The following is a 17,064-nucleotide window of genomic DNA, read 5'->3' on the forward strand; positions in this document are numbered from 1 at the left end:
GTGACAGGATGGATTCCACACCAAAAATTTGGTTTGGATGTCAAAACTGATGATACATGCACCAAAAGGGAATGGAAAAGTTTATTACTCACATAATGAGGCTTTCTGGAGAGATCAGGGCAGGTTTCCAAGCAGGTACAAGAATGCTTGAGAGAACAGAGAGGAAAAAAAAAAAAAACTGGCTTGGCTTTTATGATGGTTAGAGGGGTAAAGCTGGTATGAGTGTCCTACACACAGACTAGGGCTTGCATGGTTTGACCTTCACACTAGCCCTAAAGAAGGAATCACCTGGGCTTTCTTATCAGATCTAGGTAAGAACAGGAAGAGGAAGTGGTAGGTCTTGAAAGTTGTTAGCCGTCAAATGTAAAACATGGAGTCAGATTCTATTACAAAACTATTTTATAAAAGTGTTGTGTAAATGCAAAATGTTCCAGCATAATTTAGAATTTTCACAACCACTATAACCAAGCTTCTCATATTGTTTTTGGTTTAAGCTGCATTTCATTACATTAGCATAATCCAAATTATGGTCCTTTAAATATTATTTAAGATAGCTTAGGATTATTATTTCTCTGTTCATCAACACAGAAACTGTGCAGAAAGACAAAGCTGTTACCATTAACAAGTCTGCTACTCTGTCTACAGGAGTGCAGACCTAATTTCACTATCTGCTAAATTATGTGAGGCTTCTTACCTTCTTCCTATCTCAGATGATTACTGGACAATTCAAAGACTGTAATCATAATTACAGAAGTCAACATTTATTGACCACTAAATATATGCTGAAATTATGCTAAATAATTGTCGTACCTGAGACTGGGTAAGTTACAAAAATCAGAAATTTATTTCTCACAATTCCAGATGCTGAGAAGTCCAAGATCAAGGTGCCAGCAGGTTTAGTTGTCTGGTAAGGGCTTGCTCTCTGCTTCCAAGATGATACATTTTTACTGAATCCTCTGGTCGGGAGGAACACTGTCTTCACATGGAAGGTGGTAGGAGGAAAAGCTAGTCTAAAGTTGTATGAAGACTCTTTTTAAGGGCCCTGATCCTATTCATTAGCAAGGAGCCCTCATGCCCTAATCACCTCTTAATGACCCCGCCTCTTAATACTATCACACTGGTAACATCTGAATTTTGGAGGGAACATATTTAAACCATAGCTATAACCATATCCATATTCAACGCTTGTCACAACCCTACTGAGGTAATTTGCAAAATAACACTTTTTGCCACCTCCATTCCAATTGTGGAAGCAGAAAAGATCATGGAGGAGAGCACACGGGAATATTTATAGGGCAGGTTAAAAGGGACATGTATCACTCCCACTCTGGCAAGAGCTCACATAGCCACATTTAACTGCAAGAGAGATGGATAAATGGAATCTACCAAGAAGAAGAGGATAATTTGAGTGTTGGTGATCAGCTAGCAATCTGCTACAACTGTCCCATCATCACTTTATTCCTAGTACATAGAGTACAGACTGGTATGTAGTAAGTGGTCACAAACATATCTGTTGAGTGAATGGGTTTGACTATTTGGTCAGAGTTACATATAGAAACATATAGAACTAGGTCAGAAACACATAGAACTTGGTTAAATAATTTTTTTAGATATGCCACCGAATACACAAGCAACAAACAAAGATTGAACTGGACTATATCAAATTTAAAATTCTGCTGCAAAAAATTCACCAAAAAATGGAAAGGCAACCCGAAGAAAAGGAGAAACATATTTGCAAATCACGTATTTGGTAAAGATCTAGTATGCAGAATACTCTTACAACTCAAAAACAAAAAAATAAAACACCCAGTTAAAAGTTAGGTAAAGAACTTAAGCTGGCCGGGCGCGGTGGCTCAAGCCTGTAATCCCAGCACTTTGGGAGGCCGAGACGGGCGGATCACGAGGTCGGGAGATCGAGACCATCCTGGTTAACACGGTGAAACCCCGTCTCTACTAAAAAATACAAAAAACTAGCCGGGCGAGGTGGCGGGCGCCTGTAGTCCCAGCTACTCGGGAAGCTGAGGCAGGAGAATGGCGTAAACCCGGGAGGCGGAGCTTGCAGTGAGCTGAGATCTGGCCACTGCACTCCAGCCTGGGTGACAGAGCGAGACTCCGTCTCAAAAAAAAAAAAAAAAAAAAAAAAAAAAGAACTTAAGCTGACATTTATCTAAGGAAGATGTATAAATAACCAACAAATACATGAAAAGCTGCTTAATATCATCAGCCATTAGGGAAAATGCAAATCAAAACTACAATAAGATACCACTTCACACCTACTAAGATAATTATATTAATTATTTTTTTTTCCTTTTTGAGATGGAGTCTTGCTGTGTCACCCAGACTGCAGTGCAGTAGCCTGAGCTCAGCTCACTGCAATCTCCACCTCCTGGGTTCAAGTGTTTCTCCTGCCTCAGCCTGCTGAGTAGCTGAGATTACAGGCATGCACCACCACGCCCAGCTAATTTTTGTATTTTTAGTAGAGACAGGGTTTCACCATGTTGGTCAGGCTGGTCTCAAACTCCTGACCTCATGATTGCTCGCCTCAGCCTCCCAAAGTGCTGGGATTACAGGCATGAGCCACCATGCCCAGCCGAGAGTGTATTTTTAAGAGGGTAGATTTAGAGCATGCCTGTGTGTTGATGTGAATGATTAAGTGAAATCAGTGATTGTAAAGAGCAAGAGGATAACTGCAGAAGAAACAATATATATATTGATAATGCAAGAGGAGTATCAGAGCACTAGTAGATGGGATCTATGCTAAAAGTAGAAGATCTGGCCTTACATGAGAAGAGGTTATGTTTATATATTGTACAGAAGAAAAGGAAATGATTATGATATGGTTACAAATGCATGTAAGATGGTGAATTTGGTGGTAAAGATATAAGGGAATAATTCTCTGTTGATTCTTCTATTCTCAGTGAAAGAAGAGGAAAGGTCATAAAATGACAGGCATGAGAGGGTGGGTTTCTGAAGAACAGAGAAGAGGATAGGGTGTTGAATAGTTGGTTTTCATAGTAGAAAAGGACACACAACATGGAAAGATTGCTCATTTGAGATACGCGGTTAAGAATTTCAGGTGACATCAGTCAGTCTACTCTGGAAAATTTCTATACTTCAAATGAGCTCTGGATTTTGAAGAAGAAACAGAAATGATTTGTAAGTGACAAAAAGGAGCAAAGTGGCCACTTACTCCACCTCTAGTCTCTGGGGTAGGTGAGGGAAACTGGTGTTCACATGAAAGGACAGCCACATTCCAGTTATAACAAGAGAAAGGGAAGAGTTTGAAGCTACTGGGGAATTTCTTAATGACAGACTATGAGTTACAGACGACAGAAAAGAAGGGCTAATGATGGAGAGAGAGCTGGGTTTAATTTTGTTATGTATATAACAATATGTGGATAAGTGATCAGGCAACGATGAATAATCTGCAGGTAGGTGACTTAAAAGTGATGAGACAAGATGGAATTAATCCTGATGGTCTCAGAGGAAGGTCACTAATCAGATTACGCTACAGTCCAGAGTATTTATCTGGAATATGAGATATACTTAAGACTGTTCTTTTCTGTATTTTGCATGGCAGTCTGGGAAGTGAGTAAAGACCTGCCTGTTGACTGCTTAATTAAGAGTGACCTAGAGCTCAGAAGAATCCAAAAATACCAATAAAAAAACTTTCTCTAAATACCATGTATTCTGCTTTCTGATCCAGCCTTCCAAAGATAAACTACTGAGAACACTGGAGAGGGAAGATTTGAAAAGAGAGGAGTGTGTATGCTCAGGAGTGTGGGTATGAATAACAAAGACCAGTCGTGGGAAGCTATTATAGGCATATGAAGCTCTGCACTATTCTTGAACAACCCAAAAAGCCTGTACACCCAGGGCTCAGATACAGACACCAACACTTACTGGGCACCTGCAAAGCCAAAGCTGGGGATGCAGAGAGGCTGAAGGGAAGCGTATTAGCTCACTGTAGGAATGTATTTACTTGGGCTTTCTAAATGGCAGATGGGGAAAAAATGAAAGAAAGGTAAGTGAGGTTTTTTATCTAACTTCTCTCCTCAGGAAGCAGCACTTGAAGTTGTATTTCCTACATAAATTCCCCAGCTAAAACTCCAGGGAGCTCATCAGTGGGCAGATGTTCTCACGTAAGTACAGTTACTAGCAAACATTTAATAAAAATCATGACTGCATCTGGCTCGCATTAAAAGGTTTATCTTTGTTATTGTCTTTTAAGAGAACAGTTCCCCATGCTTATAAATCCTGACTCAGAATATGAATTCAGCCTGCCTCAGATGCTTTGTGGTTACACCTTCCTGCTAGAAATCAGCACGGTCCACAGAGAATAAATTTGGGGAGTACTGCCAAAGTGTTGTATTTGTGTGTTTTTCAGTGTGTATACACTGGAATGTCTAGGAGTTATGCACAGTCAGGGCAATGCACTCCTAAGATTTAATTGTTTTTGGTCAAATGTTTACAATGTATGTGAGAGTCATGGCAGGAGAAGGGAAGCATTCATTGAATCCCCAACAGATATGAGCTCAAACCCAGGAATCCCTTAGTCACATTTTGAGTTAAGTGCTTACCCACTCAGTCTATTTTTGCATTTCTAAAAAAATTTAAAAAGATGGAGATGAGTGGGTAATTCCTTATGAGGCTATTGTAAAGATTAAGGGATCCACGAAAAGAGTGTAGCACTACAATCCACACATGAGAGAAAATAATTGCAAATTATATACCTGATAAGGGATTTATATCCAAAATATTTAACGTACACATACAAATCAATGAAGAAAAGATAAGTAACCCAGTTTAAAACGGGCAAAGAATATGAACAGGCATTTCTCCCAAGGAACATATGCAAATGACTAACAAACACATTAGAAAATGCTTGACAGCATCAATCATCATGGAATTGCAAATCAGAACCACAAAGATATCACTTCACACTCAGGAGGATTACTAGAATCCAAAAGTCAGATATTCACAAGCCTTGATGAGGATGTAGAGAAATGATAGCCCTCATACAGTGATAGTGGGAGTGTAAAATGCTGCAGCTGCCTTGGAAAATAGCTCAGAAGTTCCTAAAAAAGTTAAACATGAAATTAGCATATAACCCAGAGATTCCTCTCCTAGGTATATATCCAAGAAATTGAAAATATGTTCACACAAAAACTTTTACATAAATTGTCATAGCAACAATATTTACAATACCCAATAGGTGAAAACAACCCAAATGCTCATCAACTGATGAATGCACAAAAAAATTGACAATCCATGTAACAGAATATTACTAAGCCATCAAAAGGGATGAAGTACTTGGTACATACTACAACATGCATGAGCCTTGAAAATATCATCTTAAGTGAAATAGGCCAGTCACAAAAGATCACATACTATACGATTTCATTTATATCAAATAACCAGAACAGAAAATCTATAGACAGAAAGTACTATAAGAGTTGCACCAGGGTTAGGAGTTGGTGGCATGGGGGGGTGATAGCTAAAGGGTACAGAGTTTCTTTATAAAGTGATAAAAGTGTTCTAAAATTGACTGTTTTGATGATTGCACATATCTCTGAAATGCTAACCAACATTTAATTGTACATTTCAAATGGATAAATCATATGGTATGTTAATTATATCTCAATAAAGCTGTTTTTAAAAGCCTATGTGCTAGTAGGGGATAGCGGAGCAGAGTTTCAGTGACTCAAGAAAGAAAAAGTGTGTAGCAAGGTAACCCAGAACACAATAAATGCTAATTAAGTATCACCCATTATTATTCTACCATCATTTACTATATTCCTCAGACCAATTCAGTTTGTCTGTTTCAAAATCAATCCATAGCAAATGATTAAGTTAGTAGTAAGAAATTAAATGTGACCCATAGATGATAATTATTGAGAAAATGATCTTTGGAACCAGACAATTATGGATCTACCATTGCTAACATATGGGCATATTAACTTTCCAGTTTCCTCATCTATAAAATGGAGATAATAATGGTGCGTGCTCCATATAATCATTATTAGAAATAAATAAAATATGTGCCGAGAGCAATACAGTGACTGGCACTCATTAAAAATTACTTTCCCCTGCTTGGAGCCAACATCCGACATGTTCAAATGCCAACAAGAGATCTTTCCAATCTTTATATGTTAGTAATTTTATTTTAAATGTAAAACTTTTCCTGGAAATTGCTTCTAATAACAACGTTTTGCTGCTTAAATATTGTCAGCTGCCAAAATGCAAAATATTCCAAAAGGCTGCATTTTTTTTTTCCCGAGTAGCTGGGACTACAGGCGCCCACCACCACGCCTGGCTAATTTATTTTTGTATTTTTAGTAGAGACGAGGTTTCACCATATTGGTCAGGCTGGCCTTGAACGCCTGACCTTGTAATCTGCCCACCTCAGCCTCCTGAAGTGCTGGGATTACAGGCTGGCTAACTTTTTTTGTATTTTTAGTAGAGACGAGGTTTCAACATATTGTTCAGGCTGGCCTTGAACTCCTGACCTTGTGATCTGCCCACCTCGGCCTCCCAAAGTGCTGGGATTACAGGCGTGAGCCACGGCACCCGGCCAAGGCTGCATTTTTATACTCATTGTCCTCTACAGGTAACTTGTAGATAGATACAAGTCATTGATGCTCATTGAGTTAGAAGATACTCTTTTGTTTCTTTTTAATTTTGTGGGTACACAGCAGGTGTATATATTTACAGAGTACATGAGATATTTTGATACAGGCATACAATGTGTAATAATTACATCAGGGTAAATGGGGTAGACATCATCTCAAGCACTTGTCATTTTTTTGTGTTACAAACATTCCAACTGTACTCTTAGTCATTTTAAATTGTACAATAAATTATTGTTTATTGTAGCCATGCTTTTGGGCTACCAAATACTAGATTTTGTTTATTTGGTTTAATTAGCCACTGGTGTTCCTTTGCTGCACTCTTTGGCTACCTATAAGAAAATCGTTCATTGAAAAGTCAATGAAATAAACGTGATTTAATGAATATGGTTGCTAGCATCAGAAGTGAAAACTCTTACGAGCTAATTCAAGATTGTAGTATTGTGAAGTCTTTTACTTTTTTTTTTTTTTTGAGACAGAGTTTCACTCCATCGCCCAGGCTGGAGTGCAATGGCGGCATCTTGGCTCACTGCAACCTCCACCTCCCGGGTTCAAGAGATTCTCCTGTCTGAGCCCCCGAGTAGCTGGAACTACAGGCGCCCGCCACCGCGCCCAGCTAATTTTTGTATTTTTAGTAGAGACGGGGTTTCACTATGTTGGTCAGGCTGGTCTCAAACTCCTGACCTCGTGATCGGCCTGCCTCGGCCTCCCAAAGTGCTGAGATTACAGGTGTGAGCCACCGCGCCCAGCGGAAGTCTTTTACTCTTAAGGGTTTTTTTTTTTTTTTTCCAGATTTGCTCAAAATAAATGACCTTAAATAGAAAAAGAAAAAAATACAACAAGATGTTAAAGAACATGTCAAGATGTGCTTGGAAATAATACACAGTTGCTTTTAATACAAAGAAGAAAGATGAAACCTCCACAAAACCCCTGCTTGAACAAATACTATTCACTCCAGGGATTAAAGAGCAGAGCCATTTTGCCACAAATGTATATCATCCATCCAGATGTGTGACTTTTTTATTTTGAGATGGAGTCTCACTCTGGGGCGCAGTGGCATGATCTCTGCTCACTGCAACCTCCGCCTCCCAGGTTCAAGCGATTCTCCTGCCTCAGCCTCCCAAGTAGCTGGGATTACAGGCGGCTACCACCACGCTGAGATAATTTTTGTAGTTTTAGTAGAAACGGGGTTTCACCATGTTGGCCAGGCTTGTCTCAAACTCCTGACCTGAAATGATCCACCCGTCTCAGCCTCCCAGAGTGCTGGGATTACAGGCATGAGCCACGGTGCCTGGCCCAGACGTGTGACTTTTTACAAAATCTATGAAGCCTTCCACATTTCATTCTATAAAGTAGAAAGGCATTCACTGAATTTAAAAATAACCATAAGTACTTTAGTAATCAAGCTTAAATTTTTCTACAGTGGAATAAAACACGTTTTTATACCTTATAACTTTATTCAGAAATGTAGCAAAGAATTGTCTATAAAAGTCTCAGTCTTCATATATAGCTCCAACATTATGCTTTAGTTCTGGAATTTTAGCTGTTTTAAACTAACTTAACAGAAACACTAACAAAAGCAAAACATACATTACAGGCTGTCTGGGGGAAATCTGTGCCCAGCAGCAAGTCTTTACACAGAGAATGGCATATGTCAAGTGTATTGTCTTGTCAAGATGTAAGCAAGTGACAGGCCAATGTGAAAATTTTAATCCTCGGAAGAAACTGCACGATGCTGCTTCTGAGAACAGGATGACCTGAAGGTCACAGAGATTGTCCCTGAGAGGGAAATCTCTTTATAGATTCACTTTGGTCTGGTAGCATTATTTCTGTCCACTCCTCACAACTACTGTGTTAATTCATCGGGCTCACTTGTGCTTATGGAATCAGATGCACTTTACTATCTTTTTGGCTTTGTCTCCTCTGAAATGCCTCTTGTCCATACTCTTGCTGGGCCATGCCAATGTCACTCCCATGTTGACAGCTTCTCTATCAGATCCCTCAGAGCCACCTCATCTTGCCCTACCATCATGCCACTACCCTGAACAATTTCTTCACATTAATTACTAATCATGTCATTAGAGCTAGCATTCAACAAGCTGTTATCATGTCCCAGACACTGTTCTAAGCACTTTACATGCATTAACTGATTCTCCTAACAACCCTATGAAGTAGGTTTGATTATCAGTTTTACTTTACCAATAAGGAAACTGAGGCTCAGAAAGGTTACATTGCTTGCTGAAGGACACAAAAGTAGGAGGCAGCAGAATTGGTATTTGTAGCCAAAATTGGTGACTCAAAATGTTATATACTACTGTCTCATTCATTTTTTGTCTTTTGCTAAATTTTATATGAAAACTATAATATCTTAATTTACATTCCTTGATTTCTACTACAGCAGATATAGAATGTCCCAAAATACATAGGATATGATATATTGTTCATGTTTTCTTTGCTTTGTTATTTTTAAGTATCATCAAACTTGGAACCTTAGAAATTAGAATTTGGGAAAACAAAGGAGATGTTATTGGATAAAGAAACTGATCTTGATAAATATCATGGCTTTTCTTGCTGTCCAGCAGCACCATTATAGTTCTCCATAATTTTTAGGAACTGTTGCTTCAGTTGACTATAGAGATCTCCTTTACAATAATAACTCTCAGGATCTCAGTGGTGTAGCTACCCACCAATGTTCTCCAAACCACAGCTGTCCCACCTCCTCCAGTCATTGGCATACAAAGCCCTGCCACCTTGAGGCACAGCTTGTAAAGCCAATATAAATGTCTGACATCAGAACTTACTATTCCTTGTCTTTTCTGCTAGTCTGAGAGTGCCAACCTTCCTTGATGGGACTACTTTCTTCTTAAGCTCTTCAAACCATATAGCCTTCAAATCTCCTCTATGAGGGTTGGTCAGATTAATCTTCATTATTTCTTGGGCCTAGACTAAAGATTGCAAACTTTGACTCTATGAATCAAATGCAGAGCTACAAGCCAAATTTAAGTTCTACAAGACAAATGAAGATGCACTTTTGAAATCCCTCACATGGTTCTTTTTTTTTTTTAATAAAAACATTAGTGTCCAACAATTAAGAGCTTTTACTTAAAAATGCACACTTATTAGATCTTTCTATTGTGGTCTCCATGTCAATAACACACATCCTACCAAATTTTTTCCAAATATCTTTCCCCAAAGTGGAGTTAACTTGACCAGGAGATACTCTACTTCAAATTACTCTTTGAGGGCCAGCACACTTTTTCTGCAAAGGACCAGACAATAGTTTAGCCTTTGTGAGCCATAGGGTTTCTGTTACTCCTTCTACTCTTCCTTCTCTTCTTCCTCCCTTTTTTGGTCTTTTTCTTCTTCACCACACATTAAAACTATGTTTAATAAATATCGTTAGCTCAATGGCCATACAGAAGCAGATCACAGGCCATAAATTGTCAACTTCCAGTTTTTTTAATTTACTTGTATTCTTTCTTTATGTAATTACATCAGCTTAGAGAATGGAACATGAACAAAAGCATAAACATTAATTCAGTAATAGGCATTTTTTTTTTTACCCTAGGACCACCTACCTGTTCACTGCTTTTATATGCATCGCAGATTGGGCATGACCTGCTGATTCGAACCAGCTTCAGAGAGTTGTTTGTATACATCTCTTCATATCATCTTTCCTCTACATGTGTCTGTTTCTTTTCGCATGGCATTCTTTTTATAGGGCCACCAGTTATATTGGATTAAGGGCTCACCCTACCCCATTATGAACTCATCTTAGCTTAATAATTACATCTGCCATGACTTTATTTCCAAATTCTGAGGTACTGAGGATGGGACTTCAACATATACATTTTGCATGGTACACAGCTCACCCCATAACACCAGGGCTTTACTTTTGCAGAGATCCAGTTGTTAAACATTTACCAGTACACTACTGCAAACAACCCTGAGATTGTTCTCTTTCTCAATTAGGATTCTGCAGAGGGATGAGAGGCAAGCAATTTCAAGCAGAAAGGCACAGAACTGATGACTATAAGTTACTAGTAAGAACTAGTGGTACTCTTACTGTGAACCCAATGTTTCTCTTAACCTAAGATACTTAAGAAATGTAGAACAAGTAGATCAAACTCCCCCACAAGATAAGAGAGTATTACCTAGCAATACATTGTATCTGTCTTGTCATAAGGCTTCAAAAAGGGTGACTACAGTGTTTGTGAGACTAAAATAGTCGGTGACCTTTCAAACATACCTGACTTCAGTTTAGAAACTATAATAATTAGGCTGGGTGCGGTGGCTCACGCCTATAATCGCAGCACTTTGGGAGGCCGAGGCAGGTGGATCGCTTGAGGTCAGGAGTTTGAGATCAGCCTGGCCAACATGGTGAAATTCCGTCTCTACTAAAAATATAAAAATTAGCCAGGCGTGGTGGTGCATGTCTGTAATCCCAGCTACTCGGGAGGCTGAGGCAAGAGAATCACTTGAACCCAGGAGGTGGAGGTTGCAGTGAGCAGAGATCATGCCACTGCACTCCAGCCTGGGTGACAGAGCGAGATTCCATTTCAAAAAAACAAAAGAAAGTATAATAATTTAATACACATTGTTCAGTTATTCCTAAACATGATTTTACTAAATGTGAATAGCAACAATACCATTGCAGCAGTATATCCACCTGAGTCTAAAACAGGTCAATCTATCAATGAATTTAAATGAATTTTTTCGGTACTGTATGATTATATGTATATGAAATTCTAGAAAAGGCAAAACTATAATGACAGAAAGCAGATCAGTGGTTGGCGAGGGTAGGAGTTGGGGAAGACTCTCCTTCAAAGGGCATGAAGAAGACTTTAGGATGAAGGAACTCTTTTATATCTTGATTGTGGCTACATACTGTGTACAATTACCAAATTCATCAAATGCTACCCTTAAAATGAGTGAATATTATTATATATAAATAATACCTTAATTTTTTTAAGTGAAAACATGGAGCTAAGAAAAAAGATTTAGGAGGCAGAATCAATGGAACTTCGTATGTGCATACTTTGCTTTACCTGGTGGCTGTGTTTCTAGAAAAGATGTATAAAAATAAAATTGAAAATGCCCTAAGGGAACTATCCAAACTAGTATTCAAAATAATTTCTAATAGAGAATTTCAAACATGCACAAAAGTTGATAGAATAACTTAATGAAACCCAATATACTGAACATCAAGCTTTAACAATTGTTAATTTATGGGCAATTTTGTTTCATTTATATCTTATTCTAGTTTTACCCTGCTACTCAGTTATTCTGAAGCAAATGCTAGACATTATATAATTTTAACCATTAAAACTTTAGTATAAATTGCTAATAGGTAGAGTTTTTTTAATAAAAACATAACCAAAATACCATTATCACAGCTAGAAAATTAACAGTAATTCTTGAATGTCATCTAATATTCAGCCATAGTTCAAATATCTAATTATCTCACAAAGTTACAAATTTTCATTTTTACAGTTTGTTTGAATTAAAATCCAAATAAGGACTATGCGTTGCAATTGATATACCTTTTAATTCCATTAAAAAAATTATAATTATGGCCAGGGATGGTGGCTCATGCCTGTAATCTCAGCACTTTGGGTAGATTGTTTGAGCCTAGGCATCATAGCAAGACCCCACCTCTACAAAATAATCAGTGAAACTGGTAAATTAATACCTATCAACGGAATTTTCTGCGTTTTAACCAACTAATTATTTTGAAATCACATTGGCCACAAGGTAAAACTCCAAAGCATGCTAGCTTAGTAGACTGAAATAGAGTAAAACTGACAAGGGGCATGAACAGAGCCCATTCAAAACTATACTGATTTGTTTCAGAAATAGGGACTGAGCAAAGGCATGTACGCTTTCTGTGGCAACAGAGAGCCTAATAACTTTTCCTGAATAAAATCACAGTTTCTCTGCCCCTCCAGAGTCATAGGGCATTTTTGTTTCTGAAAGCAGCCCCTAAGGTATAAGGCAGGCACACTATGAGAGCTCTGGAGTCATATTTATATAACTAGCAACACTTTATCTTTTTCCATTGTGTGTTTAGAAACACACAGTGACTCAGATTTTTTCTGTAGTGCCATTTGTTTGGTCCACCAATTCATCAGCATATTTTAGTGAAATTATTTACCTTATGTTAAAAGGGAAGGCAACAGCTTTCACAGCCAAATAGATGTGATATGTTTGTTATGATAGTTGGCAGGCTATATTTGATGGTATGACTACACTTGTTAAAATTAGTCCAATTATACTCAATGTGATTTTTTATTATTTTTCTTCTTGGAGGACTACAAGCCTCACAAAGAAGCAAACTGGGATTATATGATGTCTTTTTTCTCTTTCATTTTGCCTTTCTTACCTAGTGCTAAGCAGTTAGTTAATAACCAATATAAAACTTGAATAAATGAATCCATCAGTGAATCAGGCAATCAATAATCACAGACTTAGTATTTGGTTTGGTCCTGCCATCATGGGAAAGCTCTGTTATCTCTGGAGTCATTATTAAGCCCAAGTTCCTTTGATTATACAGAGACAAAAAAATAATAATAATAAGGAGATAGGTATTTTCCATATAATGGAAACATTCAGTATAACAAACTAAATTTATAATATAAACTGAGAAATTATCCTTGTCATAACATATTAGGTAAACCAAAATATACAATTAGCCAAAATAAACTTAAATTTTATAGCATTTACAGATAAAGTTAAATGCCCTTTATTTCTTTGACAGAATAAATTAATAGGGTAATGTTTTGTTCAAATTTTTTCCTTTTTATTCAGGCCTTGCTCATAAGCAATTTCAACTTCCATGTCCAAATAAATTAATCACATTTAATGTGTTCATTGGTGCAATGACATGCCTAAAGCAAGTAGGTGGAAACTGATCTTGCCAGTGTCATTAGAATGTGTTTTTGTCCAACTCTGAATGATCATACTTAATGGCAGTGCTAAGACAGATGATGTATTTGTTTTTGTTGAAGGAATATCTTTTACTAAAAATAATTAAATGTGTAGTTAAGTCTGTTTCCATATGCATATAGTTAGTTACTTAAAATCTTATATCTATTCTGAACCCAGCTGTGCTTGGCCACATTTTTTTCAATGTTGAAAAAATCGATATGAGACTTTATATTAACCTCCTTTTAGTGACTATGCAGAGGGAATAATGACTGCCCAAATATTTCTAAACTTTAATTATCAGAAATTGCAAATATATTACCTTACATGGCAAAAGGAACTTTGTAGATATGATTAAGGATCTTGAGATGAAGGGATTATCCCCGCTTATCCAGGTGGGATCAATGTAATTGCAAAGGTCCTTCCTTAAATGAGAGGGAGAAAGACAGATGAGTCAGAACTAGAGCGATGGCATCATAAGAAAGACTACACTGCCCATTGCTTGCTTTAAATATGAAAGAGAGCTACAGGTCAAGGAATGTGGGAACCTCTAGAAGCTGGAAAGGGGCAAAATAACAGATTTTCCCCTAGAGCCTCAAGAAAAGAACACAGGCCTGCAGACTCTCTGCAGAATTTAGCACAGTTGATATCAATTTTCAACGTCTGATAGCTGCGATGGTAAGATAATAAATTTATGTTGTTTTAAGCTGTAAAGTTCATAATCCTTTGTTAAAGCAGCCACAAGACACTAATACAGTTGTTACAGTAGGTAGCTAGTCAGGCATGAACAGGGCAGGAGAGGGCTCCACCTTCCTCACCCTGCCACACACTAGGAATGTCAAGTGATCATCAGATGATAGGCAGTTGTTAACTGTCTCCCTAAAATAATAATTGGTTACAGCGAGTGCCAGAGAAAGGCGGTCTCCTGATAGAAAGAAAATACCTGAAACTGGTGATCAGCAGCTTCCTGATAAGATCTCAGAAGTTGGGCAAGTGGGCTCAAGCATGCACTTTTGGGGTCTCAATTTGTATATCTTAACATTGATAGATTAAAATAAATGGAAAAAAAGTTACGTGCTTCCACCAGCTTCTCTTCCAACTAAGGCAGATACTCGCAATGGTTCACTGCACCCTTTTCCCCGAATCCAGATAGCTTCACAATCCCAAACCCAGCAATCCAGGCAGCTGCTACCAGAGTTAACATGTCAAGGTGAAACTTACTCATCTTTCTTGGAAACTGATCTCTAAAATGGCTTCCAGTTCCAAGAACTTAAGTTTCTGTGCTTTTCCAATTTAATGATTCTGCCCCAGCTATTTAAAAATGACTTGATAAGAGTGAATCTTCTCCTGCAGTTTCATTGACTCACTTCTCCTAAGAGTTTACAAGTTTTTATGAAATTGAGGAGGAGACAAAGATTTGCAGTATAATAAACCTGATTTAGAGAGTTGTTTCTTGTGCTGACAAAAAAAAAAAAAAAAGACAAGCTACAGAGAATAGGACAGGTGATTTATGTTGGTGCACTTGACCTTAATCTGTCTCTGTTGTTCTACTGAAAGTTGATAGCAGTTGAACAATAAGCATGATGATGACCTGAGAAAGAAACAAAATGAGTCTGGAAAGCTAACATTTAGTTAAACTATAAAGTCAACTAACTAGAAGGAAGAAAGCAACTGCCCCCAAATAAGAAGACAGTGTTATGTAGTGGAAACAGCACAGGCTTTGTAATTACACGGGGCTAGATTCAAAAAAGAACTTGAAACCTGTGTGAACTTAGGGAAGTCACTGAACTTCTTGGAATCTGGGTCTTTACATGTAAAAATGAGGCATAATAACTATCTCAAGGGGTTGTGATGAAAGTCAAATGAGCTGAGTTTATTAAGGTCAGTGAAAATGTCCAGTACATGATTTGGTATATACTAAATGTTTGATACATGTCAGTTTCTTTCCTTCTTTCCTTCCTTCCTTCTAAAGGGAAAACAGGATCTGAAGCACCTTTCCTTATGCAAAATTCTGGCTACAAAGACTGCTGCGTGCTTTCTTCCTGAGGTGAATCTTTGAAATGTAGAAATAATTTTTAGAAAATGTTTTTGCTGTAAAGAAATCACTGTCAGATTAACTGCTGCCTATGGAGCCTTTCTGCATAGTTCTCTCAAGGCGGAGATTAAAAACTAGAATAGGAGGACATTTTGTAGCTCTGCTCTGAGAAAGTCTGATTGAACTGGGATTTTCTGATTAGGTTGGTAACATAAAAATGTTATTTGGTGGAATATAAAATCACTGGTAGTAATTCTATATAGAGCTGAATTTAAAAGGCAAATAATAGTGTCTGTTAACTGACTGAGCTAGGGAAGAGGTTTGAAAATGTGGCTTGCAGGCCTTATAGGTCAGATGGTCAGAGAAGGTGGACAGAGAAACTGTCCCTAGAAAAACAGCCTTGTCACAGAATACATTGCAGTGTTGGCCAGCAGGACGACTGGGAGCTTCTAGGAGATATCATGTTGTCTTAAACATCGTCATGCAAATACAGGAACACGATTAAAGTATAAAGTAATGCAAAATCATGAAATCTTTCACCTCTTGAAAAGAATGGGAATGAAAATGTGCAATATTGGGACCTTTGAATCCCACATGCAAGCGGTTCCCAGCACAACATGGACTGTATTGAATTAAGAATCTCATCAGGATACCTAGGGAAGTATGATTGCTATTTTCACCCTTACTCCCATCTCAACTGGCTTTGTCTGTGGCATCTGTATTTGCACAGCCAAATATTTCAGTGCAATTTGAAGAGCTGAGTATATTTGCTGAAAAGTTAATGGGGTTTTTAATCTCTTAGAAACTCGGTAGTTCCGAAAAAAATTATTTCTGTTTGTGGAAAAAGAACAGAGGCTTGTCATTTGAAAGATTTTATATGCATAAATGTAAACTTCGACAAGGCTTTAAAGAAATCTTTAATACAATTCATAATGTACAGCAGGCATTCACTAAGTTACACTTGCACAACTTCTGAAGAGCTGCAAGTAAAACATGGCTGATCAGGAACACAGGAGTAGTGCTCTTCCAGTTAAAACTTTTTTTTCTTACTCTACGTCTAATTGAAGACGTGTTTAAAATGGCACCATTTTATTCCCTTCAAATTGCTACAAGAACTGGGTTAACGAAGGGGAGAAATGTTTCTGGGTTATGAGACAGGTATACAGCATAAAGTGAACAAAATATATTTCCCTAAGACACTGATTTCATCTCACCTTGGGGCATAAAACTATATAACCCATACAAAGGTCAGCTCCTGGCCTCAAGGTCCAATCACACAGAAGACTGCATTCAAAGAAACAATAGTATGTTAATCAAAAAAGTTAAAAAATTGAAATTCTTTTTTTTATTCTCTCTTTGACTTCAATAATGCATATTGGGACATTCCCTCCACTTGGGGTGGCTGAGGCCTGCAGGGTCTGTGGGCCTGGATACTAACGGGCCAGGGCTGAGAAGGTAGTTGGGGTCAATGAGGCA

General features: G+C 37.8%; 1 long non-coding RNA gene across 2 annotated transcripts in view; it reads right to left on the minus strand.

Annotated features, from left to right (window-relative positions):
* Nucleotides 1-17,064, minus strand: part of LOC105499807 (uncharacterized) — a 124,117-nt gene that overhangs the window by 21,234 nt on the left and 85,819 nt on the right. The window contains exons 5-6 of one of the 2 annotated variants that reach the window (XR_011618121.1): nucleotides 13,876-13,978; nucleotides 90-146 (exon numbers count right to left, since the gene is read on the minus strand). This is a non-coding gene — a long non-coding RNA (uncharacterized lncRNA). Of the gene's footprint in view, nucleotides 1-89; nucleotides 147-13,875; nucleotides 13,979-17,064 lie in introns of those variants that run through there. The other variant, XR_011618122.1, reaches the window with a different exon arrangement.

Source organism: Macaca nemestrina, chromosome X, assembly GCF_043159975.1.
Source record: "Macaca nemestrina isolate mMacNem1 chromosome X, mMacNem.hap1, whole genome shotgun sequence".
Taxonomy (NCBI): Eukaryota; Metazoa; Chordata; class Mammalia; order Primates; family Cercopithecidae; genus Macaca; species Macaca nemestrina.